This window comes from Hyla sarda, chromosome 8 (genome assembly GCF_029499605.1).
Source record: "Hyla sarda isolate aHylSar1 chromosome 8, aHylSar1.hap1, whole genome shotgun sequence".
Classification (NCBI taxonomy): Eukaryota; Metazoa; Chordata; class Amphibia; order Anura; family Hylidae; genus Hyla; species Hyla sarda.
In genome coordinates this window covers 44,675,008-44,695,111 of record NC_079196.1, presented here as the reverse complement: position 1 = coordinate 44,695,111, position 20,104 = coordinate 44,675,008, and the positions used below count along the sequence as shown (strand labels likewise).

The 20,104-nt window shown below is 41.4% G+C and overlaps 1 long non-coding RNA gene across 1 annotated transcript in view; it reads right to left on the bottom strand.

Moving 5' to 3' along the window:
- Window positions 1-3,528: 3,528 nt before the first annotated feature.
- The window catches only part of LOC130284063 (uncharacterized), a 27,095-nt gene continuing 10,519 nt past the window's right edge, over window positions 3,529-20,104 (bottom strand). Inside the window, exons 3-4 of the long non-coding RNA XR_008846911.1 lie at window positions 8,382-8,490; window positions 3,529-5,309 (exon numbers count right to left, since the gene is read on the bottom strand). This is a non-coding gene — a long non-coding RNA (uncharacterized LOC130284063). The remainder of the gene's footprint in view (window positions 5,310-8,381; window positions 8,491-20,104) is intronic.

Sequence of the window (20,104 nt, the reverse complement as noted above, 5' to 3'; positions counted from 1 at the left end):
AGGGGTACTCCGCTGCTCAGTGTTTGGAACAAACTGTTCCCAACGCTGGAGCCAGCACCGGGAGCTTGTGACATCATAGCCCCTCTCCGTCAATGCAAGTCTATGGGAGGGGGCGTGACGGATGTCAATGTTGGGAACAGTTTGTTCCAAACACTGAGCAGCGGGGTACCCCTTTAAGGACATAAATAAAGAAACACAGCTGTTCATGGGTTATGTCTAGTATTGCAACTCAGCTCAGTTGAAGTGAATGACATTCACAATATCATACACAACCTGTAGGCAGGTATGGTGCTGTTTTTGGGAGACAGCAGTCTTGCATTTCTTACTAATGAGGAGAGCACTATAACGGTGTAGAGGTTCATGGTTTATTGGTGATTATCACTTCACTGGGAATTCTGGAAAAAAATCATATGCAAAGCAGCTCTGTTTGCTCAAGGAGAAACCATACCCCTTTGACTCACGTTGATAGACCTGTCACACCCTGCATTCTACTGCTAGGGGCTTTCACCTTAGAACAGCTGTCTACTGTATTCTTTTTTTTTTTTTTTTCTGGAGAGATTTCTGGGTTGGCATACATTCCCTGTCAGTTTCTAAGACTCCCAAGTTGCAGTGAAAAACTAATGTTAAGGGGAAGCAATCTGAAACTGTGGCATGATTGAACTTCTTTGCATATATTTTATTTTCTTACCCAGAAAGTGAGAACTAGTGCACATTAAAGGGGTACTCCCGTGGAAAACTTTTTTTTTTTAATCAACTAGTGCCAGAAAGTTTAACAGATTTGTAAATCACTTCTATTAAAAAATCTTAATCCTTCCAGTACTTTTTAAAAGCTGTATACTAAAGAGAAATCCAAAAAAGAAATGCATTTCCTCTGATGTCATGACCACAGTGCTCTCTGCTGACCTCTGCTGTCCATTTTAGGAACTGTCCAGAGCAGAGGAAAATCCCCATTGCAAACATATGCTGCTCTAGACAGTTCCTAAAATGGACAGCAGAGGTCAGCAGAGAGCACTGTGGTCATGACATCAGAGAAAATGCATTTCTTTTTGGGATTTCTCTTTAGTATACAGCCCCTAAAAAGTACTGGAAGGATTAAGATTTTTTTTAATAGAAGTGATTTACAAATCTGTTTAACTTTCTGGCACCAGTTGATTTAAAAAAACAAAAAAAAGTTTTCCACGGGAGTACCCCTTTAACTTCAGACATGGTTGTGTCTTCAGGTAAACCACTAGCACCTGTGCCAGTCCTAGAAAAGTAAATTGCAGTTGTTCATGTTCAGATGCCGGGGAGATGTTGTACAATAGTGAACATATGGGCATAATATATCATGCAGTTTGATGTTGCTCTTACATGCAGACAAAATGACTTGTCTATTCTTATCATGATTCTCAATAAATGACATGAAAAATGTACTCGGGGCATGTAGGATCTACTGTAGTGACAGTCAACTCTTGTACAGGTGAATAGCAGGGATGTTCAAAATGGAGACAATACTCCATACTTTTATGGGTGATATTAAAGGGGCACTCCAATGGAAAACATTTTTTTTTTAATCAACTGGTGGCAGAAAGTTAAACAGATTTGTATATTACTTCTATTTAAAAATCTTAATCCTTCCAGTACTTCTCAGCTGCTGTATGTTTCACAGGAAGTTCTTTTCTTTTTGAATTTCATTTCTGTCAGACCACAGTGCTCTCTGTTGACACCTCTGTCCATTTTAGGAACTGTCCAGAGTAGGAGCAAATCCCCATAGCAAACCTCTCCTGCTCTGGACAGTTCCTGGCATGGACAGAGGTGTCAGCAGAGAGCACTGTGGTCAGACAGAAAGGAAATTCAAAAAGAAAAGAACTTCCTGTGGAACATACAGCAGCTGAGAAGTACTGGAAGGATTAAGATTTTTTAATAGTTGTCATTTACAAATCTGTTCAACTTTCTGGCAGTGGCACCAGTTGATAAAAAATAATAACAATAATAATAATGTTTTCCAGTGGAGTACCCCTTTAAGTATCAATGTAACAACCTTGTCAAATGATTAAAACACTAAATGATTTGTCCATTGATAACCTCTTTTTTTCATATTTACAAGCACTCAATTAATTATTGAGTTCAGTGGAGATCCACTCCCAAGGACCCTCACTAATGCAATGATCCAAATTCCTGTTTACAGAAAGTTAAACACATTTGTAAATTACTTCTATTTAAAAATCTTAATCCTTCCAGTACTTATCAGCTGCTGTACACTACAGAGGAAGTTGTGTAGTTCTTTCCAGTCTGGCCACATTGCTCTCTGCTGCCACCTCTGTATGTGTCAGGAACTGTCCAGAGTAGGAGAAAATCCCCATACCAAACCTTTCCTGCTCTGAACAGTTCCTGATAAGGACAGAGGTGTCAGCAGAGAGCACTGTGGTCAGACTGAAAAGAACTATACAACTTCCTCTGGAGCATACAACAGCTGATAAGTACTGGAAGGATTAAGATTTTTAATTAGAAGTAATTTACAAATCTGTTTAATTTTCTGGCAACAGTTGTTTTGAAAACATTTTTACTCTGGGGTACCCCCAGCTGTTTCATGACTGTCATATGGTGATCTTTGCTGGCCTTTCATTTGAGTATGATATGCCCTCAGTTAATAGTTGGCTGAGGTCTATTCCCTGGTTTTACCTTCCTTCCGCTTTTACCCTCCACAGCAACAGGGACTTGCAAACAAATCTTCCTTCAATATCACTGTGATACAGTTACCAGCAGAGAATGGATTGAAAATATGGCGGCTGTCAAAAGAGCCCCTGCAAACAGGAAGCTGCCATCGGTTGATCCTTTCCACAGTTAGTTAACATCTTGTTGTGTTGGTGAAAGAAAAAATTCCGTGTGACTGCGCTCTTAAAGTATATGTCCTTGTGAACAGTATTTCTGAGCTGACATATAGAATAAGTCTATATGGAAAGTGCCGATGGCAGATGTAGTATTTTCGGTGCTGCCTGCCAAGTGGCTCATGTCAGTGCTGCTTGGTTGTCATTTTAAGCACAAACATTAGCTAAGGGTCTATTCACACGGCAGAAATTCTGCCTCAACTTAAAGCCGATAGACTTCTATGGGAGTCCGCACTCCCATTCACACTTCTGAATTTCCGCTTGCGGAATACCGCAAGCGGAAATTCAGAAGTGTGAATGGAAGTGTGGAATCCCATAGAAGTCTATGGGCTTTAATTTGAGGAGGAATTCCGCTGGCAGAAATTATGCCCTGTGAAGAGACCCTTAGGCTGAGTTCACACTGCAGGATTTCTGGGCAGAATTTCTGCTGGAGATCGAGCCGGCGGCACTAGGACCGAGCAGACTGCATTGCTGCCCCCATAGACTGCAATGCATTTCTGGGTGGATCTTTTGGGAGATCTGCTCAGAAATGCATTGCCGTCTATGGGGACGGCAATGTAGTCATCCCGGTCCAAGTGCCGCCGGCTCGATCTCCAGCAGAAATTCTGCCAAGAAATTCCACAGTGTGAACCTAGCCTTAGGCTAGGTTCACACTGCGGAATCTCCAGGCAGAGATTCCAAGTGTGGCCAGCACCGACTGAATCAGTAGGCGCTAGGACCACGCAGACACTGCAGTCTCCAATAGACTGCAATGTGTTCCACGAGTATTTCTGCCTAAAGAATGAGCAACGCCATTTTTCAGACGGAAATTTTCAAGCGGATTTTCCGTTCACAAATTCCGAAGTGTGAATTTGTGAACAGAAACCCCTTCACTACACTATACATTTTAGTAGACAGAATTTCTGCCTGCAATTTCAAAGCGGAATTTAGGGCGGATATTCCATAGTGTGAACCCAGCCTAAGGCTTAGTATGGAACAGTTAAGTCAGACTTAAAGGGGTTATCTGTTCTGCTTTCTGACACTTACTTTTCCCCTGTACACATCTCGGAAGTATACTTTCCTAGACAAAAAGGGGTGGGTGCCAATTGCTGCAGGAAGTCACTGAAAAATCAATAGAAATGCATAGTAACTAGGCTTGTACAGTACTGAGCGGTGATACATGCACGCTATGCATCACAAATCTTATCTTTTTTAAGCTGCTGACTAAACTAGATACCATTAATTTAACTCTAACCACACTAAACAACTAGTCATGCTTACATTATCCCCTTACTTACCTAGAAAACAGAGTTACTGATAATAACCAATTTCTGCTGTAAACAACCAGAGATGCTGACAATAATCACATATTGTGCTTGACATTCAGGAATGCTGACATTGACCCATTAGTGCCCTAGACCCCCAGACATATTGGCATGAACTCTGTTAACCATGGATGTTGCCATTAACCTCTATTCTGTCTAAGGCTAACGGGGATGTTTGATTTGACCGATTCCTTAAACCAGTGTTTCCCAACCAGTGTGCATCTAGTTTTTGCAAAACTATGATCCCCATCATGCCCAGACAGCCTTTGGCTGTCCTAACATTCTGAAAGTTGTAGTTTTGGAGGCACACTGATTGAGAAACATTGTTTTAAATCATTTGAGGGGAATTAAATTTTACTTTCGATCCTTGTGGATTCATCATGGGGCAAGAATCATCAACTGGCCTCACAACTGCCAGTTGTGGTGGCATTTACATCTTGTGGCATGAGTATATGTATTACTCCCCGCTTCACTCAATGTATACCCATCTGGACCTTCTTCTTGTATGTCATCATTTGCTCACCTGGCACCCCATCTCTGTTATTGGGCCAACAATGTGGTCCCAGATAAGTAACTTTTTTTTTTTTTTTTAAATCATTTAAGATGTTGGTATTGATCCCTCCATTCCCTAGACCGTCAATGTTGAAAAGGTGAAAACTCTCTCTAATTTAGTGAAGCTTTAAATACGTGTATATATTTAGATACCCAAAGGGTTAAAGAGGTTGTATTGATTGACAAGTGTCTTATTCCCGATATACCCATAGATTAATTGTTCAAAGGGGCCGCAGATCTTGTGCAAGCACTGCAGCCTCCAGAACTCGCATGTGCTCCGCTGTACTATTAGTAGATACTGCACTGACACAACAAATAATATGCACATACAAACACTGGTAAACACCCCTTTAAATATTTAATATGTGTTGGTGTGGGGGGTAGTACCCTAGTCGATCTAATATTGATGGGCTGTCTTGACGAGTGTGCACAGTGACTGCAGTATGTTCCATCCACGTCATAGTGTGAGGGGGCAGTACACTGCTTGGTAGTTATTGACTCTCAGACCAGCAGTTCTGTAAATGGCGTCCTGAATAGACTCCTCTTTTTCTAGACGTGTAGATATTGTATAGTATTTTGTAAAGACCTGAGAAGATAATATGTACACAATCTTTGTTTAATCTTTTAACAATTGTTGTTCTTTCCTACAATTTTCTTTCCTACAATTTTTACTTTCATCAAACAGAAATCCATGGAGATCGATTAATAAAATTAGCCAATAACATGCCAATAATCCGGCCAATTCATCTAACATCGACATTCATCGCAAGAAGACGGAACAAATCTTTATTAGACATGCTTAAATGCTCATGCTTAACAATGTCCCATGGGGAAACCATTCTGTGCATCAAAAAGTATCTGTACATGTAATGTATGACCTATATAAATATATATATAAATAAACAATGTGCTTTTTTATAGTTTTTCTCCACATCATCAGCATTAACATCCTTCTAAGTGTTAAACATACATATGGGGGGGGGGGGGGGTATTTATCAAAACTTGTTAAGAGGAGAAGTTGCTGAGTTGCCCATAGCAACCAATCAGATTGATTCTTTCACTTATGAAAAGGCCTCTGAAAAAGGAAAGAAGCGATCTGATTGGTTGCTATGGGCAACTGAACAACTTTTTCTCTGGACAGGTTTTGATAAATCCCCCCCCAGAGTGGGAGCAGGGATCTCATTGTCCTAACAGGCAATACTGCTATGGAAGGTAATATCCCTATTATAAAGATAACACAGGAGCTACCACTATCATAGGTGATGGTCACAACAACTCTCTTGCTTCCGCTCTCTGTCAATCATCCCTGCTCAGGTAACTGAATATGGCCACAACACTCTCCGATAGTGGTCAGAAAAGTAATGCTGCCCCCATTGATTGGAATTACTGTATTTTTCGCCGTATAAGACGCACTTTTTCTTCCCCAAACTGGGGGGCACAAAAGTTAGTTCGTCTTATAAGGCGAATGCACACCTATGGCGGCGGTCCCTGCGGCCATCAATGGCCGTTATCCGCTGCTAATACAAGACATCACCGATCGCGGTGATGCCCTGTATTAACCCTTCAGACGCGGCGATCAAAGCTGACCGTCGCGTCTGAAGCGAAAGTGACACTAACCCGGCTGCTCAGTCGGGCGTTCCGAACAGCTTACAGGACACCGGGAGGGACCTTACCTGCCTCCTCGGTGTCTGCTCAACGTCATGGCGGCGACGGAGAGCGAGGATACCGGGCAGCAGAGACATTCCGGAGCGACGGGGACGCGGCGACATCAATGGAGGGCGACATCCAGGGCAGCGGTGACGAGCGGCGGGGACACGTGAGTACTACCTCCTATATCAGTGCTCTTCAACCTGCGGACCTCCAGATGTTGCAAAACTACAACTCCCAGCATGCCAGGACAGCCAACGGCTGTCCGGGCATGCTGGGAGTTGAATTTTGCAACATCTGAAGGTACACAGCTTATAAGATCACTGTCCTATACTTTACATTGTATTTGGTTCAGAATTTTTCTTTTCTAGAATTGTATCCTATAAAATTAGGTGCATCTTATATGCCGGAGCGTCTTATATGACAAAAAATACGGTACATTTTACTTTTGATCCTTATGCGCATTCGTCATTGGGTAAGAGTTATCAACTGGCCTGGCAAGTGTGCAAATTGTCCTCTTTCCTTCATTACCTTAGGATACACATTTAGCTATTGAAAATCATTTACAGTCTAGAAGAGTGATGTAAGCTTGTATGTGTGTTGTTCCATTAATATAGTCTGCAAGGGCACACTGACATTTCACACCTCCACTGCAAATATCCATTTTCAACCAAGGCTGAGCTCCCACAGCCAATTTTTGTATATTCCCCTAGGATACATATGTATGGAGGCTTCTACATCCAGAAATGGGATTATATGTATTAATCCCCACTTCACTCAATGTATACCCGTCAAGACTTTTTTCCAGTAAGCCATCATTTGTTGACCTGGCACCCATGATCTGACCATGCGTTGGTAGCTCCTCCTTGAACCCTGGAAGTTTGATGACAATCTATTGAAGGACCTTACACGCAACCCATGAGCATGACCCCAGACCCCCCCCCCCCCCCTAAAAGCTTTCAAATGCATTCTTAGAGGGATTTTAATACAACATGGTCCTAGGTTGAAGCAAGAAAAGGCCACTTCAGTATCTCTTTTACTGGATCATATTTGCATGCTTCAATCCGTACATAAAGATTTAATCACACCCCAAACATTTGCAAAACTGATTGCTGTAAGGGATAAGCTAAAAGGTCTTTAAGATGAGTCTTAAATATTTTACATATTTAAGAGATCAGATGAGGCACTATAGTTATAAATATGTGGATACGTGTAACAGACCTTCAGTGCACGTGTTATATAACAGGACTCTAAGCTGAAACTGGGAAAGCATAGGAAGGTTATAAATCCTATGGACATTGTGGAGATGTTCCACCAGTACTATTCTACACTATATAACCTTAATTCCCATCCTGATTCGCTTCCTGTCATAGAGACGTGGATGACTATATGACACTGCTCTCTACTATGGAACCCTTTCACTCTATCCTCCCAGGTGACCCTTTATCTGTACAAGAAGTGGAGGATACCATACAGTTTCCTTGGGGCAAAACAAGTTTTAACAATTGCATGAAATTGCTTTATTATTTTTTTTTTTTTTGCCTTCTCTTGCTCCTTTTTTGGTGAAAATGTTTAACTTTATTTCCTCCAAGTGCCCATCCCCATCCCAGACACCAGAGGCTTATGTCACTGTACTCCCCAAACTAGGGAAGGAGCTTAATGTGTGTTAGAACTTTTGCTCTATTTTATTGATAAATATTAAAGGGGTACTCCACTGCCCCAGCGTTCAGAACATTTAGTTCTGAATGTTTGGAGCGGAGTGGCAGGGTTGGGACGTTACTGCCACGCCCTTGTGACATCATGCCATGCCCCCTCAATGCAAGTGTATGGGAGGGAGGGTGGCGGCTGCCATGCCCCTTCCCATAGACTTGGATTGATGGAGCATGTGTGATGTCACAAGGGGCGTGGCCGTGACCTCACAACCCAACGATGCACAACGGCTGTCCCCTTTACCTACGCTGTCATTATGGTCTCCAACATTGTAAACTAGGGTTGTATGCTAATGACTTACTTCTCCATGACACCTATACCGTTGTCTCTATCCCTGCTGTCCTGGCAGAACTGACTAAATATGGGCAGGATGTTTCTCTTTCTGATGACCTCTGACAGCTGGTCCACACCTTTAATTGGCAAAAAAATCCTTCTTTTATTCAGACATACAAGTGCCCTATAAATTGCATGCTATTTTTCATATGAATTACATCCCCTCATGGCATTACACCCAAGACAACTTGATGTTTTATAATCTTAAGCACATTTTCAGTTTAAAAATCCATCTTTAAAATGGATTTAATCCATCTTTTTATGTATTTATTGAACAATTCTGATCTACTTACCTTGTTTCTTTTTCTGTCACTTCAGTGGGGTGATCAGTAAATGTGGGGTCCAGAGGAGAGCGAGTCTCCCTAAAATTCATCAATACCACCAAGTGTCTGTCTTGAATTGCCTGATCAATTGGCACCACTTTGTGTCAATAAAACCATGGGTGCACTTTGAGGACACCTTGTGGCATCTAAAGTCTATACCATGGCTGGATAGGAAGTATACTGCAGAACATACTTGACTAGACATTGACAGCATGGGAAAGGGTGCTCTTGCAGAGGGCTATCTCCAGTTGACCAGGAATGGTGGCCCTGCTCTTCCATAATCCAAATTCTCCTCCAACGATGAAGAGGATCTTCTTTTTTAGCCTTGAATAGGACTATTTGCCCTGGACTGTCGCAGATAACAACACGTCTTCCTACTTTCTCTCTTCTCAGCTTGGGGACATACCCAGATTGGTAACTCATGGATGAAGTACCTTGAACTCAGTTCTCTTGAACTTAGGCTCTTTCCCATTTTCAAGGGATATTAATCACAATTGCACATTTCTGGAGGCCTTGGCTTTGCAGACTGGCCTGCAAGTTAAAGGAGTTCTGTAGTGATAAATAACTTATCTCCTATCCAAACGATAGGGGATAAGTTATAGATCGCGGGGGTTCAGAGCGCTGGGACCCCCGGCGATCTCCTGAACAGTTTGCTGGAAGGGGGCGTGCCAACACGCCCGCTCCATATATCCCATAGAGATACATGGCGGTGGTGTGCAAGCCGCGGCTTCCGACAGATGCCGGGGCCCCGTTCAGGAGATCGTGGGGGTTACGGCGCTCTGACCTCCTGCGATCTTTAACTTATCCCCTATCCTTTGGATAGGGGATAAGAAAAGGGGATAAGAAAATAAGTTATTTTACTCCTTTAAGCTGCTCTCCTCCATCTATCACATTTTTATGGAAGTTAGACCCTCTGAATATGTATACACTAGAGTCTGGGAAAAGGAATTGGGGGAAGCAGCTTCTGTTGATGAATGGAGTAAGGCTTTTATTTTAACAAGGTTGCTTGTTATGCCCAGGAGAAAAAATATATAAAATACACACTGGCAGAGTTACCCCTCCATACTAGACAACATTTTCTTCTGAAGGCATGATGCTACATGTATGATGGGATATCACTCTGTTCAACTCGCTTGTGGGAGGGCAGGTCCTGATTTCTTCACAAACAGGTTTCCTCTCTATTATCCCAAGATCCATATCTACTATTAAGATAGAGATGACTTCTTGTGTTGTTATTATTTCATGGTATTGGAAGAACACTGTCTCTCCTATAGACAACTGGTTTGCAGAAATTAACCTATTTTAATCTATGAAAGAGAGAGCTAGATGTTCTGTTGTGTCCCCTCATCCTGTATGACATTTTGGTACTGGTATTTCATATATATTACTCTAGACTAATCGTGTTACTTAAAGGAGTAGTGTACTGAAAAGTATCTTCAGTAGTGAGGCCATTATCGAATTTGCAATATTTTGCAAATATATGGACGCATATTCGTCCTATGTTCATGAACTTTGCTTATTTGCTATGTTCACTCTCAATTTTTTTTTCCATGCGTAAATTCACATAGTGCGCAATTATATCTATTATAAAAAAGAGAGGGGTCAGTGTCCTCTGACTGGAAGTGCCGATATTTGCAAATATTTTCATATTCGCATATATTCGCAAAAAAAAAAAACATTCAAAAAAACTAATATTCTTCATTAGGAATATATATATCACTATATTCTAAATATTCGCAAAATCGTGAAAAGCCGATATTTGTGGTAAAATTTCTAATATTTGCACTCAACACCAGTCCATTGTGCCTGGGCGGCAAAAAAAAAAAAAAAAAAAAAACGTTAACATCATTGTTTTGTTTTTACATTTGTCTCAATGTATCCTGTCTCATGTTACACGACATACTAATTTTTTTTTTTATTCTTTGCTTGTTTTACCTGGAGTTTTTTTTATTGCTTTTTTTGCAGCAAGATAAGAGGTAGGTCAATATGGATTGATAAATTGCACAAAAAAAAACTTCATTGTCTTTCACTTTTTTCTGGTCTATGGTGTTTTCTCAAAGACTTCTCTAGTAAAAAATACAAAAAAGTGCATGCCTGAATTTTAATGGGGTATTCCAGGCAAAAACCTTTTTTTATATATATCAACTGGCTCCGGAAAGTTAAACAGATTTGTAAATTACTTCTATTAAAAAAAACTGCTCAATGATGATGTCACGTCTCGGGAGCTGTGCATGATGGGAGAATATCCCCATAGGAACTGCACAGCTCCCAGGACATGAGTCATCAGAAAGCAGTTAGACAGAAAACAACAACTCAACTTCAGAAGCTAATAACTATTGGAAGGATTAAGATTTTTTAATAGAAGTAATTTACAAATCTGTTTAACTTTCCGCAGCCAGTTGATATATATAAAAAAGTTTTGGCCTGGAATACCCCTTTAAAACATGGAGTTTTTTTTTTTTTTTTACAGGTAAGGAAAACCAAATCAAAACACTGTGGCTACTGTATGTCCTGTATTTCAGTTCGGTTTTATTAGGATGAACAAAAGTTTAGATGTAATAGCAGGGAAGCCTATGAGGAATGACACAGTTGCTAGAAGAAAGCAGCTGTGTTGTTTTTAAAGGAGTTATCCAACATAAGGTGATTTTAGCACTTACCTGCCAGACAGTAATGGTCTTGAAGCTAAATGGCTATGTTCTGAGTCAACTATAAAGCTGTGGCTATCTTTTTGTGAACTGGCTATTTCCTGTTGGAGTTCTCTCTCTCAAACTACACATCCCATAATTCCTTGTTTGTAAGTGTAAGGTCATTTTTGTTCCTCCCACACATCGGCCACCCCACCCACTGAAGCACATCCTTTCAATGCAATAGACCAGTGTTTTCTAACCAGGGTGCCTCCAGTCGTTGCAAAACTATAATTCACTGCAGAATGATCTACCTCCCACCCAGCTGTCGCTCCACCCATTGAAACAAAGACAAGCTACCCCTGACCACCTGACTAGTGATGTAATGTCTCTTGCTGCAATGCAACCTGGGAAAACCTGAGAGGACGCTCATTTTGTATGCTGTTAAACATATTATGAAAAAATAAAAAATAAACCTATGCAGCTGTAGCATAATCAAATAAAAGAATCCTGGAATACCCCTTTAATTCTACCTCTTTTATAATTAAAAAAAATGGTAACATCAAGCACCATGCATTCTCTATGGCTTACAAGTAATCAATGCCGCTGTTTCAATTACATTCAGAACATTGGTTTACAATGCTAAAATTGTATACAGCAAAGCTTATAATAGGAGAAAATACATTTATTGCTAATTATTTTATAATACAACCATCTAGATCTATCACATCATCGATGTGCAAACTGGTGGAAGAGTTGAGATTATTACAGGAAATCCTAAATATTTCAGCGTTGCCAGACAGACATCCAGGCATGGATGAAACAAAGACAGCATGAAGGAGCAAAATGTTCTTAAGAAAACAAAAGATAAATGGAACTTTCTGAAGGTTCAGATATTTAAGGCATCAAGGCACTGAGATGTTCTTATAGTTAGACTTTTTTTAGTTGATTTTTTTTTTCAGATGTTTTAGATTCTGTAAAATAGCTATAACAGTACAATGGCAGTAAAAAGAGATATTCTGACTGTGATGTTAGCTTTTAAAGAGGAACTGCGACCAACCCCCAAAAATGAGATTACATTATCATTAAATAGTTTAGAGTACCCTGATCATACACATTTTTACAGTTTCTTGATACATCCTTTCATTCCTGAGATATGAGGGTTTATAGTTTGTCTGATACTTCAGGCAATCAGTCAGATGGGCGTGAACTTAATCTTATTAATGGAAGCTCCCTGAAGAAGCTTGCTGCAAAACGCTTATCCTTTACTGTATCAGATACAGATTCTGACTAGGTCTTACAAAAGCGCTTGTGCGAAATTCACCTTTGTAGCCACACTGTGATATGCAGTATCATTGCCAGTACTGTGGTGCTGCCATTGTATGGTATGTTGTCTCTGTATATGGTGTTAACATTGCTTTTTTCCTGTATATCCCAGCATTCATCTGTCTTACAAGTTTATATTATAAATGAAATTACAACAGTGACACTCCCACTGCTTCTATTGGCCCTGTACTCAAGCACCAGCAATCATATGATTAATGAAAAAGCTGTGATATAAAAAACATCGTGTTAAATAAGACAGACAAATGTCTTCTAGTCATATACAAAGCCCTTCCTCCAAGGCACTGACCACATCTAGAGCTTGTCATACATCAAAATAGTGTCACACGAAGGCAGCAAAAGTATTTTATTTTTATTTCAGGGTTCTCTCCCTGCATATTACTTTACTATGAAACCTGTAACCATAGATATGTCCGCCCTGTCCCTAAATAATTTGTGTATACAACAGTGTATCTCTGCATAATTCAGTCCTGTACTTCCTAACAGTACTATACTAAGGGCATAATAATCGCTCCACACCATGACCGCAAATACTGTATCAACTGCAAAGACCAATGTAACCAGTAAAGTATTACCCTCATACAGTGCTCATATAGTGGTAGATACTAGTATTAAAGCTGCAGCCTGTATAAGTGATTACAGTGCAGTTACATCCAGTGTCTCACAGGAGGCGTCTTCTCTGATTAGAGTTGATCACTTTCCCTTTACTTCTCCATCTGATTTAGATACCATGATGACTTCTTCAAACTGCAACTTGTCCCATTAATATACCATACATTAATAATGTAGCCACAACTGGTAAACTTTTAATAACTAATGCTCCAACGGTAACCCCCACTTAATAATTCACCCGGTAACCCTGTAAAATGGCCCTACTGTGTCCTCATACAATAATAATGCCTTCTGTGCTCCCATGCAGTAATAATGCCCCATTCAGTAAATATGCCACCCCGAGCCCCCAAACAGTAAAAGTGCTCCATACATAATGCCTTTATGTGCACCCATACAGTTATAATGCCCATTGTGCCCATACATAGTAATAGTGCCCCCATTTGCCCCATATAAAAATAGTGCCTGCCAGATAGTAATAGTGCACCCCTGTGCCCCATTAAGTAATAATACTCCCTGTTCCCCCTATTTTGTAATAATGCCTCCTGTACCCCTGTTTTAGTTATACCATATTATCGGGCAGTTGGCATCAGCCTTATGGGATTGTTTTGAATTCCTCTGGAGCAACACAGTAGGGTTTTAGGTTAAACTCAATGGATTCTTGTCTCAGTTCCCTCTATGAATGAAGCCTCAATCTCCCACGTCTGTCCTGCCCCCTGTAAGCACAGTGACAGGATCCCCGGGAAGGCTTGATGATGTCATATCATAATGGCAGCCAGTGCGGGCATCGTGTCCGTAGTGATGTCACTGCCAATGCCTTTTTTATAAGAAGCCCCAACTCCATTTCATCCACATAATATCCCTGTCCAGAGGTCAATGGAAAGGCTGGAGGTTGGGATGTCTTTTGAACCCATTCTGTTTTTGCTTCACTTCCCTAAAATGGTAGCAATTTCCCCACAATAACAAATTATCAGCAAAGTTTCCCAACAGGAATATTGTGCTGTTTTTTTCTACACGTTGTGTAAACCTTGTTTACAAACCTCTCTTGGAGGATGAATCACAGGAATATATCATAATTATGAATGATCCCCCCCCCCCCCCCGGTATTTATATTTATAAAAAGACATTTTTGGTTGTAATTTGCTTCTGCGTTTGTTTGCTTATTCTGCTGGTTCAGAATCATTATTGTTGTGTTATATTTTGCATCTGCTGCAACTAAATGTATCATCATTGCACTCATTAAAAATGAAATAGTCCATTTCTCTTGGAAAAAAAAGACAAGCTTTAGATGATGAAAGCTTAAATTATCCATCACTTGCGAAATGAATTCATATAATTTGTGGACATTATTAATGTAAATGAGACATTTCTGCTTAGATTTTTATGTTGATGGAATCATTAGATGATTGATCATGTGTGTGTAGAAAGCTGCTGTACAATTAACTTGGAGATCTGAAAATGCTTTTTGTCCCCGTAGCTACTGTTTCAATTGTAATTCATCGCATCTCATTTTCTTAGGTGTCTGGATGGTAATATAAAGATATAAAATCAGTGCTCAGTATTGTAACTAACTGTCCCTGCTGAATACTTCTTTTCATTAATGCCTGCTGCCGCTGATAAATATCTTGTTTTTTCATATTAGACCGTTTTCGGCAGTAACCATTGGAAATTACAATAAAAAAAAAAATAACAATAATATGCTTCGCCACCGGTATTTTATTATTATTATTATTATTTTTTTTCCTAGTCTACACAATGCTGCGTATAGTAAGGCTAAAAATAAAGCAATATAAAGAGAAACATGGACAATGAGGTTTATTTACTAAGAGTGGAGTGTTGCTTTCTTTGTGGGTTTTGATTCTCAATAGATATTTTTCCAAGGTATTTACTAATTCTAGTTCCCTACATTTTGCACTTTTCCCTACGTTTTGCTTTTTTCTACAACTGTTCTGATCTGTTGGGTTTTTCCCAGCTCCCATCCACCACATCTTATGTGGAAACCTTTGTAAACATGTTGGGAGTTTTCAAAGCTGTCGGGGACACGCCCCTTTTGTCAAGACCACGCCCACTTTCTCCTGTGGCCATGCTCCCTTTTCAGGTTTTTTCTTTTTTTCCCCTTGTAAAATGGAGGTTGTTTTTTTTTTTTTTTTTAAATTGTGTCACATGGAATGTGTGACACAATTTGGGCACAAAACCCAAGAAATAAAAGAGTCGGGATCATGTAAGTAGATAATTCCCATTATGTTAAAGTATTCAGCATTCTGTGCTATTGACTGCATTGTTTGTAAGGATAAAATTCGAGTTGTAAATCCCAAGCAAAAGACATCTTATTCTCTATCGCGATCTCCGTGCAGCACCCGCATTTTATGCCGGGCTGCTGCTCCAGTCTCGGAAACCTCTGTGTTTCCAGGACTGGAGACATGGCGTCACGCTACACCCCCCTCAATTCATGTCTATGGGAGGGGGCGTGATGGCGTCAAGACCCCTCCCATAGACATGAATGGAGGGGGTGTGGCGTGACATCATGTCTTCAGTCCTGGAAACACAGGTCTTCGAGATTGGAGCAGCAGCCCTGTATAGAATCTGTATGTTGCATGGAGGTCGCGGGGGGTCCCAGTGGCGGGCCCCCTGCGATTAGACATCTTATCCCCTATCCCAGTGTTTCCCAACCAGGGTGCCTGCAGATGTTGCAAAACCACAACTCCCAGCATGCCTGGACAGCCTTAGGCTGTCCAGGAATGCTGGGAGTTGTAGTTTTGCAAAACCTGGAGGCACCCTTGTTGGGAAACACTGCCCTATCCTTTGGATAGAGGATACGATGTCTTTGGCCAAAATACCCCTTTAAAATATATTACCTATCCAAAAGATAGCTCTTTGATAGGAGTCTGACCATTGGGACACTGATCACAATAACAGGAGTCCTTTCTTCTCCTATGTAACTTTAGTAGTGTGTGTTGCACCATTCTCTCCCTATTGGTTTACTGAAGAGTGCAGCACTTTGCCGTCTTCATCAGTCCCGTAGAGAGTGGACATGCTCAACAGTTACCCCATCCTTTTGATCAGATAGCTTAGAGACCTATGCTATTCATGTTAAGCGGATAGTTCTAGGGGAAGTATAGAAGCAGGATGAGTAAATCTACATCTTTGTTATTTCACTGCCGCCTAACAGCATATTAACAAGGAGTAGTGCAGTGAAAAATAACTTATCCCCTATCCAAAAGATAGGGGATAAGTTATAGATCGCGGAAGATCCAACCACTGGGAACCCCTGCAATCTCATGAATGGGGCCCCATCATTCCGCAGGAAGCGGCCGTTGAACCCCCCCCCCCCTCCCCCGCAGGAAGAGGCCGTTCCGCCTGAACCCCCCGCAGGAAGCCGCAGCCGACACCCCCCATGTATGTCTATGGGATACATGGAGAGGGCGTGTCACCACCGCTCCGTACAAATGTCGGCATGCCCCCTTCCAGCAGACTGCTGGGGCCCTGTTCAGGAGATCGCGGGAGACCCAGCGGTCGGACCCCCCCGGTATAAGCTATCTTTCACTACACTACTCCTTTAACTTATATTTTTTCATCTACAGGGCAAATGAGGGCCAATTGTACTTTGTAATGACTTCACTTATTTTGCCACAAAATCTATGGCAATCAAAATAACAATAATAATTTGTGGGGTGAAATTGAAAAAAAAAAACACAATTTTGCGGGATTCCATTTCTATGCATGTAATTATTAAATTAAATATTATCTTTATTCTGTAGGTTAATTTGATCACACCAATACCAAATAGCTTATTTATGTTTTTAATACCTTTGTTAATTATTTATTTCACATTTTTTAAGTCCCCAAAGAGACTATTATTCAATTGCTAGCTCTGATCTACTTGTAGTGGTTGACTAGGCAGACTATATAAGAAGGTCGGTGATTGAGCAGCACACAGGTAAGGAGAAGTCCTTCCCAGTGGCGTTGCTAGAGTTGGTGTCACCCGGTGCGGTAGAAAATGGTGTCACCCCCATACCTACCCCCTCCCCCCAGTAAGTTTTTAGCCTGTTGTGACAGACACCACTGTTGTAGCGCATTGTGAGAAATTCCAGTATAATAATCAGATATACCAGTTGCCACAGAATAGGAAAGTGTTAAAGAAGTTTTCACTATTGAAATATACAGCTCCCAGAATTACTTAAAGGGGTACTCCACTGGAAAACATTTTCTTTTATATCAACTGGTGCCAGAAAGTTAAACAGATTTTAAAATTACTTCTATTTAAAATCTTAATACTTACAGTACTTATAAGCTGGTGTATGCTCCACAGGAAGTTGTGTAGTTCTTTCCAGTCTGACCACAGTGCTATTTGCTGACACCTCTGTCCATGTCAGGAACTGTCCAGAGCAGGATAGGTTTGCTATGGGGATTTTCTCCTACTATGGACAGTTCTTGACATGGACAGAGGTGTCAGCACAGAGCACTGTGGTCAGACAGAAAAGAAATTAAAAAAGAAAATAACTTTCTGTGAATCGCTTATACAGCAGCTAATAAGTACTGGAAGGATTAAGATTTTTAAATAGAAGTAATTTACAAATCTGTTTAACTTTGTAGCACCAGCTGATTAAAATTTTTTTTTTTCCAGTAGAGTACCCCTTTATGCAGTGGTGAGGTTATGCTGGGAGTTGTAGTTTCACTGACCTAACTGTAGAACTGACAAGTGACTACAGCTCTGATAGGACATAGAGAGGAGAATGTACAATGATATCAGTGACTACAGGTGACGTCTTCTCTATAGTCTTCCCTTATCTAATTCAGATGGTACATACCGCCTGGTCCAGCTAAAACTTCTGTCTGTAGAATGTGACGCCCAGACGTCTCCTCACTATGTCAGCGCATTCTCATCCTCTATATGAAAACAATTATTATTATAAACCTGACAGACACTGTATCCTCTAAATATAATACTACTATACACTATACTCTTTGATTATAAACCTTCCATACAGTATACCCACTGAATATAATACTACCACACACTGTACATTCTGAATATAATACCAACACATACTGTACCCTCTGAATATACTACCACACACTGTACCCTCTGAATATAATACTACCACAAACTGCGCCCTCTGAATATAATACTACCACAAACTGCGCCCTCTGAATATAAATCTGCCACATACTGTACCCTCTAAATATAAATCTGCCACCTACTGTACCCTCTAAATATAAATCTGCCACCTACTGTACCCTCTAAATATAAATCTGCCACATACTGTACCCTCTAAATATAAATCTGCCACATACTGTACCCCTGAATATAAATCTGCCATACTGTACTCTCTGAATATAATATCGCCACATACTGTACCCTCTGAATATAATACTGCCACCCACTGCGCCCTTTGAATATAATACTTAGAGATGAGCAAAATACAGTAAATTCAAATTGTCACAAACTTCTCTGTACGGCAGTTGATGACTTTTCCTGCATAAATGAGTTCAGCTTTCCGGTGCTCCCGTGGGCTGGAAAAGGTGGATACAGTCCTAGGAGACTCTTTCCTAGGAATGTATCCACCTTTTCCAGCCCACCGGAGCATCTGAAGGCTGAACTAATTTACGCAGGATAAGTCATCAACTGCCGAGCCGAGAAGTTCGTGATGAATTGAATTTACTGTAAGTTCGCTCATCTCTAATAATACTACCACAAACTGCGCCCTCTGAATATAATACTACCACAAACTGCGCCCTCTGAATATAACGTTGCCATACAGTGCACCCTCTGAATATAATACCACAACCAAAGTAACACCCCTCAACATCCGTTAGCTGATGCTATTACAACACGAGGGGGGTATTGGTGGTGTTGCTAGTGGATGATGGGGGTGCTACTACTGGGGAGGTGTTGCTGGAGGATGATGAGGGTGCTACTGGCCATCCCCCCTGGCAGTATCACCCCCATCATACATCGGCAGGATCATCCTCCTGGCAGGAGCACCCCCATCATCCACCATCAGGATATGTTGATGGAGGTGCTGCTGGGGGGGGGGGGGTGTTGCTGGTAGATGATGAGGGTGCTACTGCCAGGGGGGGAGCATTAGGTAGGCAGCAGTGCCCCCACATTAGGTAGGTCGCAGTTTCCCCACATTAGGTAGCATCTATTCCCCACATTAGGCAGCATAGATTCCCTACATTTGGTACCAGTTCCCCCACATTAGGTAGGTACCAGTTACCCCACATTAGGTAGCAATTTCCCCACATTAGGTAGCACAGATTCCCCACATTAGGTAGCACAGATTCCCCACATAAGGTAGCATAGACTCCCCACATAAGGTAGCATAGACTCCGCACATTTGTAGTAGTTTCCCCACATTAGGCCACAGGTTCCCTTGCAGGTTCCCCACAATGGGTCAAAGTCTCCCCACAATAGATTGCTGGTTATACCACCCCCCCCCCCCCCCCACACACACACACACACACACACACAGTCAGAAAGACACACACTCAGACAGACACACACACAGAGTCACACAAACACACACAGTCACACACAAGCATAGATAGAGACAGACAGAGAGACAGACATACACACTCACCCATCCAGCGCAGCGCTCCTTCTCACCGGGCGCCGTGCGATTGACGTAACTCACGTCCTCCTGCGCGGCCATGCGGTGTGACGTCAGGCCGGCGCAGACGTGGAAGCGGAGGACGGGCACAGTGCTGGTGAAGGTGAGGGGGGGGGGGGGTGATGACGCTCGGGCGCACAGTGAAGGTGAAAGAGGGGGTTTGCTGACGGACGGGCG